The 12,441-nt window shown below is 40.4% G+C and overlaps 1 protein-coding gene across 1 annotated transcript in view; it reads right to left on the reverse strand.

The window, feature by feature from the left end:
* Unc13c (unc-13 homolog C) overlaps positions 1-12,441 on the reverse strand; it is a 413,338-nt gene that overhangs the window by 284,162 nt on the left and 116,735 nt on the right. The gene's annotated exons all lie outside the window — the stretch shown is intronic.

Below are 12,441 nucleotides of genomic sequence, written 5' to 3' on the forward strand. Positions count from 1 at the left end.
AGAAGCTAATGGCATTTAAGTTTTTTGAAAGACATACTCAGGGTATAAAAGATTACTATTCTGGTGGGAAAGCAGAATGTAAGTCATATTTCCAGTGACTAAAGTCAGGCTGAAGAGATGCCTCAGTGGTTTAGAACACTCGCTACTCTTCTGGAGGACCTCTGTTCGATTCCCAGAACCCACATCAAGTGGCTCACAACCACCTGTAAGTCCAGATGCAGGGAGCCTGGGACCCTCTTTTGGCCCGTGTGAACACCTACATGCAAAAGATATACACTCAGACATACACTCATGCACAAACAAGTGAAATAGTAAATAATCTCCAAAAATCATTCTTTTTCATAGCAAAAGAAAAGAATCCAATGGTCCCCTGTATTTACATGAGATAAAACCTAAACATGGCTTTTGACTACACCACCAGCTTTCTCAGGGAGGGACAATTGAGGACAATGTCAGCTGTCAGAGATTGACTTCTAACCACTCAATCACAATACATATCCTCAAGGCTCATTATCTACCAAATTGTTAAGTAGACAATGTAGCCTTTTCCAGGGCTTTCGGAGTTCCCCATATCAACCCCCATTTTGCCTATCCTGTGGTTTATATGTACCCAAATAACTCACACACATTATTGTATGCTGCTGAGCAGAAAACATGCAGCCCCCACATTTTCTCACAATTAAGCACCAATTACTATTTGAAAACAATTTCCCCTAAATTAAAACTTGTGCTGGATAGGTTCTCTCCTTAGAGAGCTAATGTTAAAACTTTTGTAGTAACTGTGAAATTGTGTGTACAATTGCACCTTGGCTTGGAGCTAATTTCCTTAGTAATCGTTTCTGGGAAATCTCTGGCTCCATTTACACACAGTTTGCAAAATACAATCATTTGTAATTAATGAAAGGCCAGCTGCTTAATAGACTAGACTCAAATGTCATTAAATGGAATCAAATATCCAATAGCAAAGAAACTGTATTTCTTAAAACCTGAAATTGTAGATTCCTTTTAATTATAGTTTGGTAGATGCCTGCTGCATATTCTAATCCCTGAAATTTTTAACAATTGAAGCCTCTCCCATCAGTACTGAGAATCAGCAGAGCTGGAAGGCAAATGTGGAAGCTATTAGGCAGTTTCTGGCCTTCCCAGCCCAGCTCCCTCTGGTTTGCAGACAATGTGTCTAACAGCCTTTCTCTCAGAGCTGTTCATTTGCTGCTGGTGATGCACCCAACCACCAACAGAAGACACACTCAGATTTTCTGAGTAGCTCCAGGGCAAGGCCTTTCTGGCTTGCTCACCTCAAGGACAGACTGAAGAGTAAGAAAAACAGAAACTCATCTCAGGAATCCCTGTGTCCCCAGATAAGACCACAGAGTCAAGTCCTGGTTATATGTGACATGCTGGTTATGGCAGAGCTTCAAGGAGTCTAGAAGGTTCTTAGTGTATAGTTAGAATCACATATGCACCATTATGGTTTTAATCCACTGTTGACCAGAGGTGGGTACTACAGGGATTCCAAGAAATACAATATTTAAAGCTAGACTATATTATAGTTTGCCATGATATATCATGGCAGTATAGTTTTTAAACATTCCTATGAGCAGGACCCCTCTCCCCTTACGTTTCACCTTGGGCAGCTCAGGCTGTCCCTTCACCTTCCTGGGTATGTGACTGACACTCCTGTGATTGACAGAGTGCTGGCACCTGTGCAACATAGAATAATCTCTTTTTCCTGAAGGTTTGGAGTTGACAACCTCTTCTGCTTGGCAAGCTACAAAATAATTATGTGTTACAAAATAACTGGTCTGCACACCGTGACTGTACTCCAGGAAGAGATTACCTGGTGGTCTGTAAAGCTTACAGAGTCCACAGGCTCCCACTGTGGTCTCTCAAATAGCTGAATTGAATGGTAACAATGTTACTATTGTGTCCAGTGCATTCCTCTTAAGAAACACATAAAATGATGAGCTAACTATACTTGGCTTGTATATGACTGTCTCAGATGAGACTCATCCAAACCAGGAGCTATACATATTCACTTTCATCTTGAGTATTTAGAATAGGGCTTTACATAGATTACTTAATAAATAAGAAAATGAATGGAAGAATAGTTATTGAAGCAAACATGTCCAGGTATGCATGCACCCACAAAGAGGCTGGGTATTTCTAAAGTTAAAGACTGCCCTAGATTTCTTTTCTGTGTTCAGATGATTGTTGTGCTGTGGTCACTGGGGAAGAATTCAATTCATTATTTCTCTAGTCCAAATGTTCTTGCTGGTGTTACCACGGGGGTTTTATGTCCTCTTGACAATCAGAGGTGAGGGTGAAGAATGTGAAGTGTCCCTAAGGGAGGCACCTGGCAGAGCAGATAGAGCAGCTGGGAACTCACATCCAACCATGATGTGAGGACAGCTATTTAAACAATGACAAATCAATAAATGTTAAGTTTGAAGAGTGGACTCACTCTGCTAGCTAGCTGCCAACTAGTATTCTAGAATTTTTATTCAAAACCAGCATTTCAAATACAAACACAGGCATAGCTAGAGTGACTGACTGGGGCAAGGACACAAGAAGACATATGGTGGGAAAGTCTTTGCTCTAGGCAGTTGCAAGGAGATGCCTGTCACATACCTCAGTTTACAGTCTTTTTTCAGTGTGTGTCTAGATGCGAGAGTGACTTTCAGTAATAGTGTATGATTCCGATTTTAGAGAGGAAACACCAGCCACTGATGTATGTGGTTCCTAGGAAGCAGACTTCCTGGATATAGCAACACAACAAAAACTAACCTGAGGCTTTTCCTTGCATGCACACCTGCCTGGTATCCATCCAATCCACCTATTGCACAGGTGCCCCTTCGGCAGCCTGCCTGGTATTTGACCATGCTACCTGCGACACAGATCCCTCCTCAGCAGTTTGACGTGTTGAAGGCTTCATTACTTGATTACCCTACCTTGGGAAATGAGGTAAGGAAGACCCAGGCCAGCCTGATTTACTAACTATAAACATTTTAGTAAGGGAGCAGGTATGGCCAGCTCCCACCAGCAGCAAGTCCCTCGTGTCATGGCTTAGTAACATGGCTCTCTGGGGAAGGTAAAGCATTGGAAACAATGCTGATTTTGAACTTTATAAAATAATGGGGAGCTGGAAGTGAATGAAGCAATAAGATGCCATATCTCAGCTCCTCCCTTCCAACTTGGGGACGACGTGTCAGAGACAGCCGACTTTCGGCTGCTGTTCCAGTGGTGTCACAGGTCATGAAAACCATGATGCATTTGGACCTGAGTTCTAGTTACAGAGTAGGCAGCAATGATGTGGACTCATTCTCACCCCCCTCCCCCCGCCACACACACTTATTTTAGAAAAAGCAACGAAGCTTTGATTTTCCACATGTGCAATATTCTCAGATGCCATCTCACTTTGCACCCAGCATTCAGTTCTGTTCACACTGAGGCACAGCAATGGGACAAAGTGTGATCCTGGGGGAGGTGGCTCCATGGTGTATAGATCAACCAGCAGTGCACTGGCGCTGTCCCTGTGGCTCTGGACAGTGGACTAAACACACATTCCCTCACTTCCAGCTCAGACCTGCCATAGCCATAGCTTGCAATTTATCCCAATCAGGTAATACACACTAGGAAAACAGGTAGATGCCACAGAATGGGGTCTTTTAACAGAGAGCAGGCTGTAAGCTACCTGCCAGTGTACCTGTGGCCACACCTCTGGCTAAAGTCACTCAGGTATTGCTATAACTTGTTATGTCGCTAACACCTAATTCCTTTGCCCTCTGCAGCCTACTGTTGACTGACATAGACCCTGAAAGTCTTTCTACATTTTGTTCATACAAATATTCAAGTTCTTGAAATTAAGTATCCTGAGGTCAGCAAGATGGCTCGAAGGGTAAAGGATATTGCCAATAAGCTTGATGACTTGAGTTTGATCCACATGACCTACATGGCGGAAGGAGAGAACCATCTCATACAAATTATCTTTGAACTTCATACCTGCAATATGCACCTATGCATGCGCGCGCACACACACAATCTAAAATAAATATGATAAACGTTATCTGAGAAACTCCAGTGAAATAGTCCAGTCACATGATTTGGCAAGGACTTCAGTGCGGTGCTCTTTGAATTCCCTGGTTGAAGCTACTGAAGCAGTGAGTATGCTCCTACATTACGCCCAGGTTCCTGAAGTGTCAACTTAGAAAGGCAATTATCCTTAAGTCTCTTGTGTTTCTGGGTATCTTGCTCGTGGAGCCACTGAGTGCCTTCTGTGGTGCATGCTTCTCTGGAGTAGAGGATGGATATATTTGCTGATCAATATAATAAATGCAATGTCTCTGTGAGGCAAAGTTTTATTTTGTTGCTGTGGAGGTTTGAATGAGGATGGCCCCCAGAGGCTCACGTATTTGAATACTTGTTCAGCAGTTGGTGAAACTGTTAGGGAAAAATTAGGAGATGTGGCCTTGTTGGGGTGTGTGTGTGTGTATGTGTATATCACTTAGAGTGGGCTTTGAAGCTGAAAAACCCCATACCATCTCTAGAGAGCTCCCCCAATTCTGCCTTGGGCCTGTGGACCAGATGTAAGATCTCAGCTATTGCTCCAGTACCATGCTTTCTGTTGTACCCCCACCATGATGACAAGGGACTAACCCTCTAAAACTGTAAGCAAGCCCCAAGTTGAATGCTTTCTTTTATAAGTTGCCTTGGTCATGGTGTCTCTTCACAGCAATAGAAGAAGAATAAGATAGTTGTTTTGGTTTTATTTTGTTTTACTTCTTAAGACTGAGTCTCAAGGCTATATTCAAACTCTCTATGTAGGTGCTGATGACCTTGAACTTCTGATCCTCCTCCTACTGACTCTCGAATGCTGAGATTACAGGTGTGCACACAACCCCTGGTTTATGGAGTACTTGGGATGGAGGCCACAGCTTTGGGCATGCTGGGCAAGTACTGGACAAACTCAGATACATCCCCAGGCTAAGACTTCATTGTTTTGAAAGACCGAACGTTTCCAAGCTTGGTGGAGATGGATACCAATTCACTGAGTAACTGAGTATTCTGTACCTACATCCACCCCTATGTTACCCTGAGACATTGAAAGGAAAAGGAAAATGGACAAAAGCGTGAATCTCTTCCTGCCTCTTCAGCCATGAACAATGTATTCCTTCATCTCTGACCTAGGCATCTCATGTCTTCTGCTAGCTTCTATGCAATTATATAGCCTATCTTTTAAATTTCTGGGAGTACCATATCAGACACTTCCCAGCTCTTAAAATGCAGAGAATAAAGTAAGTAAATAATCTCTTGTCATTAAAGAGACATATAAACTTGTTAGATAGATTTGTAGAGATAAAGCATGGAATTATGTAATAACAAAACACTTAAAGTTATATCAGATAGTACAAAAGGGGGAGGTTTGTGTCATACTGGATTTATCTTCCTTAACAAAGTAATTTATAATATACCATTGTGCCTCTGTTGTGGAATATTACTTTAACTATGTAAAGATGTGTTGCGTTTGTTTATGCTGCATTTGTTTAATTATGTAAAGATGTGTTGCTGTTTCACTTTGCTTGCCTAAGACACCTGATTGGTCTAATAAAAAGCTGAACAGTCAATAGCTAGGCAGTAGAGACATAGGCAGGGCTGGTGGGCAGAGAGAATAAATAGGAGGCAAACTCTAGGCTCAGGGAAGAAAAGAGAGAGAAGAGAATGAGGGAGACACCAGCCAGACAGACATGGAGTAGGACATACAGAATTAAAGAAAGATAAAAAGTTCTGGGGCAAAACAAGTAGATGAAGAGAAACAGCCTGCTACATGCCTCAGTACAAAACTAGTATTTTTTATCATCCTAATCCACAGTCATGCTGACTAGATTGACGTGTTAGTCATATGATTACGAACCAAGTAATTTTAAACTGTAAATAACTTTCAAACATAATCACTACTAAGAAAAATTAACACCTGTTTTCCAAGACAAAAAATATATAATTTAGTAGGTTTTCTTGCCAAATGTATTAAACTGTAATACATATTTCTTCTATTTGAGTATCAGCTATGACAGATATTATAAGTGATTATTCATAAGTATTGATTATTTATAATAACCTTTCAAGCAGGAAATATTACTTTTCTGATTTATTTTTGTTTAAATATATATATATATATATATATGTATTATGTGTATGTGAATTATGTGTGAATGTTTGTGTGTGTGTGTGTGTGTGTGTGTGTGTGTGTGTGTGTGTGCAGGTGCCTGTGAAGGCCAGAAGAGGGTGCTAGATTCCTTGGAGCTAGAGTTACAGGCAGATGGGTGGTGCCTGGTTTGGGCACTGGGAACCATATTTGGACCCTCTATAAGAACAAGTACTCTTTACCACTAGTCATCTCTTTATCCCCCTAATTTCTAAATTAAAGAAAAAAGAAATTGTGGTTTGAAAAAGAGTTGATCAATTTATTAAAATTTAAGTGTTTATAAAGTTATTATAGCAGAAAATTGATTCTCGTAATTAACCAAGTAGTTGAACAGTGTCCAGGACACACTTTAATTCAAACACATTTTGATTAATATCTGCCAAGCATTTTTTTTGTATATCCTGTACTTTTACCTTACTTGATTCAAGTTCATATATTCATTGGATATCTCAGTTCTAAAGACTTTCACTCATTTTTCTGATCACATGTGCAACAAGGTGGCAAATGTCTGAGGTCTGTTCACCCAATGATAGCTGCTGCTTGGGACTCTTAGATGCCTGTGCATAAACCTCTACTTAAAATATGAGTGTCAGTGAAGGAAGCATCTACCTATACTGCTGAGCCATTCTGGAGAGCTTATCACCAAGTTAGAGAGCTTATCACCAAGTTAGAGAATCATGTTCTCAGGAAGTCTGTCTCTTTCCAAAGAACTTAATCTGAGCACTAATGGAGACAGCAGTACCTTTTCTCTCCTTCTGGATTTATTTCTAGATTTATTCCTTCCTGGTTTACGCTGTCTTCCTTCACACCTATATTTCATACACCTGAGCAGAGAGGAATGGGATGAGAGGCAGATGGCACTGTAGAGCATCTCCCAGCACCTCAAGGAAGAACCACCTCTTTCCTGAGCCAGGGAAAGGTAGAGCAAGGTGTTCACAGACTGAGGGCCTTGTTAGCCAAGCTTTCTCTTTGCATAGAACCCTTTTTTCTCTTCTGGAATTATAAACCACACAGCACAAGTGATCCTTGCTTCATTCTGGTCTGCCTGTATAGACCAACTGATAAATGCCCATGAATTTGATTCAAAACGACCCATAAATAAGATAAACAAAAGCAATTTCACTTTTGTCCCACAAGGCAAGATACAAGGAAGCACAAGTATTATGGTTGAGGGGTATATATTGTATACAGTCTGTAAGGGATTTTTTTTCCTGATTTTCAATCAGGCTTATATAATTGTAGCCCCCATGCTGAACTGTAGCCTGCACATTAGCCCCTAGTCTTATACTGCTCCACCTTGTCTATTAACATAGTTCCTATTTTTACTTTATACATTACCCAATTCCCTTATATTCATGCTTTCCACATGACCTCTATTCAAATTCAAGACTCATCTTTGGTTTATTGCCAGGTGTTTTGAACAAGACCAGGCACATAGTGGTCACTCAATAAATATTAAAATGATGGATAGATGAAGAATTACAACTTGTTCAATAGCAATTATTTCAGACCGTATCGTACTGCAAGGACTATTATACATGCAATACACAATCCATTCACTGAGTCCAAAGTTTATGAGATAAAACTATTATTCCTAATTAACATACTAAAGTAATTAGATAGTATCTTATCATAAAACATCACAACTATGAAATATAGAGACGAAATTTTGATCCAGGCAGCCTGATGACAGAGCCAAATTTGACTACCACAGTGCTTCATAATGGCAACTGAGTCATTTTTTGAAAATATATAAATTATCTTAAGAGGGCAGAGATGTGTGAAGTTTTTTAAATAAAGATATTTAATAAGTCAATAAAATATTAATTTTAAGATATATTTAATAGTCACTTCAGTTATCTGGATGATTTCAATGAATTAACCCAGATTTCTCATGAACGTGAGTAGCTTTGGAATGCTAATAGGTGAAGTTGTATTTCCAGTTTATTTCCCTGTTTTTTTTCCACTCCTCTAGTTATCTCCCCTTTCCAGCTCTGCTCCTGTCCCTTCTCTTTTCTATTTTCCATTAGAATCATAACGATCACTGTCATCACCATCGTCTTTACCATCATCGCCATCATCATCACCATCATTACAATTATGACCACCACCACCATCACCATCATCATCACCATCATTACAATTATGACCACCACCATCATCACCTTCATCATCACTATCATTACAATTATGACCACCATCATCACCTTCATCATCACTATCATTACAATTATGACCACCACCACCATCACCATCATCATCACCATCATTACAATTATGACCACTGTAGCTAGAGTTTTCCTGCCTGGCCCACAGTCAGGACAAATCTCTGTCACCCGCCAGTCCCACAGCCGCTCAGACCCGACCAAGCAAACACAGAGACTTATATTGGTTACAAACTGTATGGCCGTGGCAGGCTTCTTGCTAACTGTTCTTACAGCTTAAATTAATCCATTTCTATAAATCTATACCTTGCCACGTGGCTCGTGGCTTACCGGCATCTTCACATGCTGCTTGTCATGGCGGCGGCTGGCAGTGTCTCTCTGACTCAGCCTTCCACTTCCCAGAATTCTCTTCTCTGCCTGTCCCGCCTATACTTCCTGCCTGGCCACCGGCCAATCAGTGATTTATTTATTGACCAATCAGCAACACACTTGACATACAGACCATCCCACAGCAGACCACGATGATCATCACTGTCATCATCATTCTCATCACCACCAACATCATCATCCCCACTATCATTGTCACTGTCATCAACATTACCATCATCATCCTCACTACCAACCTCCATGATCACTACCATCATCAATACCATCACTATTGTCATCATCAGAAACATCTCTACCACCACAACATCATCACCGCCATCATCACAATTACCATTTTTACTATCATCATCATTACTATCATGGCTGTAAGTACCAACACTGTCATCAGTGTGGTGGTTTGAATGAGAGATGTACACATTCAGCTCAAGTATTTTGAACACTTGGTCTTAATTGGTGGTGCTGTCTGGAGAGGTGGGTGGTGTAGCCTTGCTGGAAGAAACATGTCCCTGTGAGGGAATATTGCCTTCCCCTGCCTCCAGTTCACTCCCTCTGTTTTATTGTTCATGCCTCCCCGCCATGATGGACACTTCTCCCTTTGGAACTATAAGACTAAATAAATGCTCTTGCTTAAATTGCCTTTGGTTACGGTAGTTTAACACAGCAGCAGAGAAGTAACTAATAGAATCACCACCACCATCCTCATCACCTTCTGTCATCACCATTCTGCCGTCACTGTCACCATCACCACCATCATCAGCCTGGACATCTCACTTAATCCTCAGACTGGGAAAACGGCACAAGAGCAAGAGTTAATTCTTTATCCTCTGCAATGATAACTTTTTGCAGCACTAAAAGATTCCTGTTTCCATACTCCAGGAATAAAATGCTTGTTATTTGCATTTCATGATCTACATAATAAACTCTAAAGAAACTTCATACTAATGATTTGTTTTAGTAATAATCTTTAGAAAAATGCTCGGCAGATTTCCAGCCTTGAAAACCTTAGGCCTTTGCTATTCTCCTTTGATGATGTTATCTAGAATTTCTAAAACAATTCTGAAAGATTCTGGTGTAATGATATAAATTCTTTATCTCATTCCTTCCTTTAAATACTTCAGTTCTTTGCCAATAGACATCACATTGTCTATAGGTTTTCAAAAGATAAGTTCTTTGGGTTTCTTAACTTTGAATTTGCTGGAAAACTTCCCTCCAAAATCACAAATTCATTTTCACTTTTGTTTGTTATTTTTCTATTTAATTATAAATAATTAATTTCTACTAATCTATTTAAGTGATTTCTAAATGTGTATACTTTGATCAGCCTGTGTAGATTAGCATATTTTCTGTTAAGCTTGCAATCCTTGGATAAACCTCTATCAATTGTATGGTATTACCTTGTCCTACATTGTGAGACAAGCAATACTGTATTTAATAATTTCCTGTTTTGTGCTCAAGTGTGGTCTAAAACCTTCCTTCTTTTTATTCTTCCCATGCCAAGGACATGTCAAGGTCCTATCAGTTTGGCAGATAGGTTAGAAAATGTATCTTATTTTCTTAAAGGCAAAAAGGAGCCTATGTTCTAGCATAGTGCTTTCTACAGGATCTCTGTCACAAAGTCTCATTTTTAGAAGACCCAGATTTTTCTCTCCTATGACCTGCAAACAGCTAAAACAGAAGATCTAGGTTTGGGAGATCATGACATGCCCCAGGGCAGTTCACAGCTTCCCACTGCTGCTCTTGAAGTATTCACATTGCTGCTTCCTGTTTGACCTGCAAGAATTTCAATTATTTTGTGTAAACTTAACCATAACTTGATAGGATGAATTGAAAAAAAAGTTTATTAAGGAAACAAGAGTATAGAAGAGGAGAGAGTTCCCCAAGAGTGAAACACACTCTTCTGGAAGAAAAAGGAAGTACTCCTAGAGTCCGCAGGTTTATAAGAAAAAGCTGGCTCTTATGAAATGGCTATGAGACACAGAAATTCTGTAGGTACACATGATAACCACAGTGTGACAAAAAAAAGGCACTGATACAAGAGCATAAGACAGATGGGTCACTTTAAATTAATTCCCCTCTGATGCTTTTGAAGAAAATTAGGACACCTCCAACCAACTGCCCTCTCGGAAGCCATCTGCGTTCTTTGCTTTATTTGCCGTAAAGCCTCATCTTGAACTCCTTACAGAAAAACACCTCTGCCAGTCCTGATGAGAAGAAAGTGCAAGCAGAAGGGTAATCAGAGAGGTTGATCTGTTAAAAGGATGGAGATCGAGGAAAGGATGACTCATATTTTGGTTAAGCATTCGAGTTTGATTGGCTGGGCACCTGCGTAGCTCCACAGTCCTCACGCTGTATTGCCTGCTCCATCCACGGAACCAGGGCTGCTACCATCCTCATGCCACTCTATCAACTCTCTCTCCAGAATGTAGAGTTGGCTCCTTAATATTGTTTATGGAGCACAATGGTTTGAATGAGAAATGGGCCCCATGTAGACTCATTTATTTAAATACTTGGTTTCCAACTGGTGGCTCTGTTTGGAGAGGTTGTGAAACCTTTAGAAGGTGGAGTCTTTTTGGCACAAGTGCATCACTTTAGGGTGGGCTTTCAGGGCTTATAGCCTCACCCCATTTCCTGTATGTCGATAAACTGTGATCAGCTTGCTTCCTGTTTCTGCTGCCCTGCCGTTCCTGTTTGTTGCCATGCATTGCCTGCCATGATGGACTTGGTCCTTCTGGAACTGTAAGCCAGAACAAATCCCATCTTTAAGTTGCTTTTTGGTCAGAGTGCTTTTAATCACAGTAACAGAAAAGTAACTAACACTGGCTGTCTAAAGAATTGCCCAACCATGGCTCATTTCTAAACAAATGAATTTCTTACGCTCTGATTCCACACTAAGCCTCACAGGTAAGGACCTTTGAGTGGTGGTGTTAGAATCATTAAATTATCAAATGACTGCTTTCTCAATAAACATGTCTGAGATCCAGATACTAAGATACAGAGCACACCTGCTTCCTGTCATAAACCCTGGCTCTTTCTCCAAGGTAGCTCAGCTGTTTTGTGAGTGGTTACCAACTGGAGCAGAATCAGGTCTGAAACTCTACCTTCTTTACAAGTGCAATGCCGTAAATCATGGGAAAGAATGAAAACATAAATACATGCAGACACAGCTCCTTATCCAAAGGCTAACGGAACTCAACATTCAACGCATGAGTGCAAATAGGGAAATCTGTTTTTTTCCTTTAAGATTTATCTTCATTTTTAATTCTCATTCTCTCTCTCTCTCTCTCTCTCTCTCTCTCTCTCTCTCTCTCTCTCTCTCTCTCTCTCTCCCCCCTCTGTGTGTGTGTGTGTGTGTGTGTGAATGCAGTGCCCAAAGGGCCCAAAAGAGGGCATGGGGTCCACTGGAGCTGGAGTTACAGGCAGTTGTGAACCTTCCAATGTGGGTGCCAGGAAACAAACTTCAGTCCTTCGTAATAGCGGTAAGTGATTTTAATGGTTGAGCCATCTCTCCAGCCCCAGGAAATCTGGTATCAAAGAAAACTGATAAAAATCTATGGACAGAGATTAGATTATGGATTATACCATCATATCCTACTTACATTTCAATGAGGACTTTGACTTGGGCTTTTTTTAGGTCTTATTAAATATGACTAATGTTTAATGATGCTTTTAAATAGACATATACGTACTAAA

The sequence above is a fragment of the Peromyscus californicus genome, unplaced genomic scaffold (assembly GCF_007827085.1).
Source record: "Peromyscus californicus insignis strain IS unplaced genomic scaffold, ASM782708v3 Scaffold_11__1_contigs__length_118956290, whole genome shotgun sequence".
Lineage (NCBI taxonomy): Eukaryota > Metazoa > Chordata > Mammalia > Rodentia > Cricetidae > Peromyscus > Peromyscus californicus.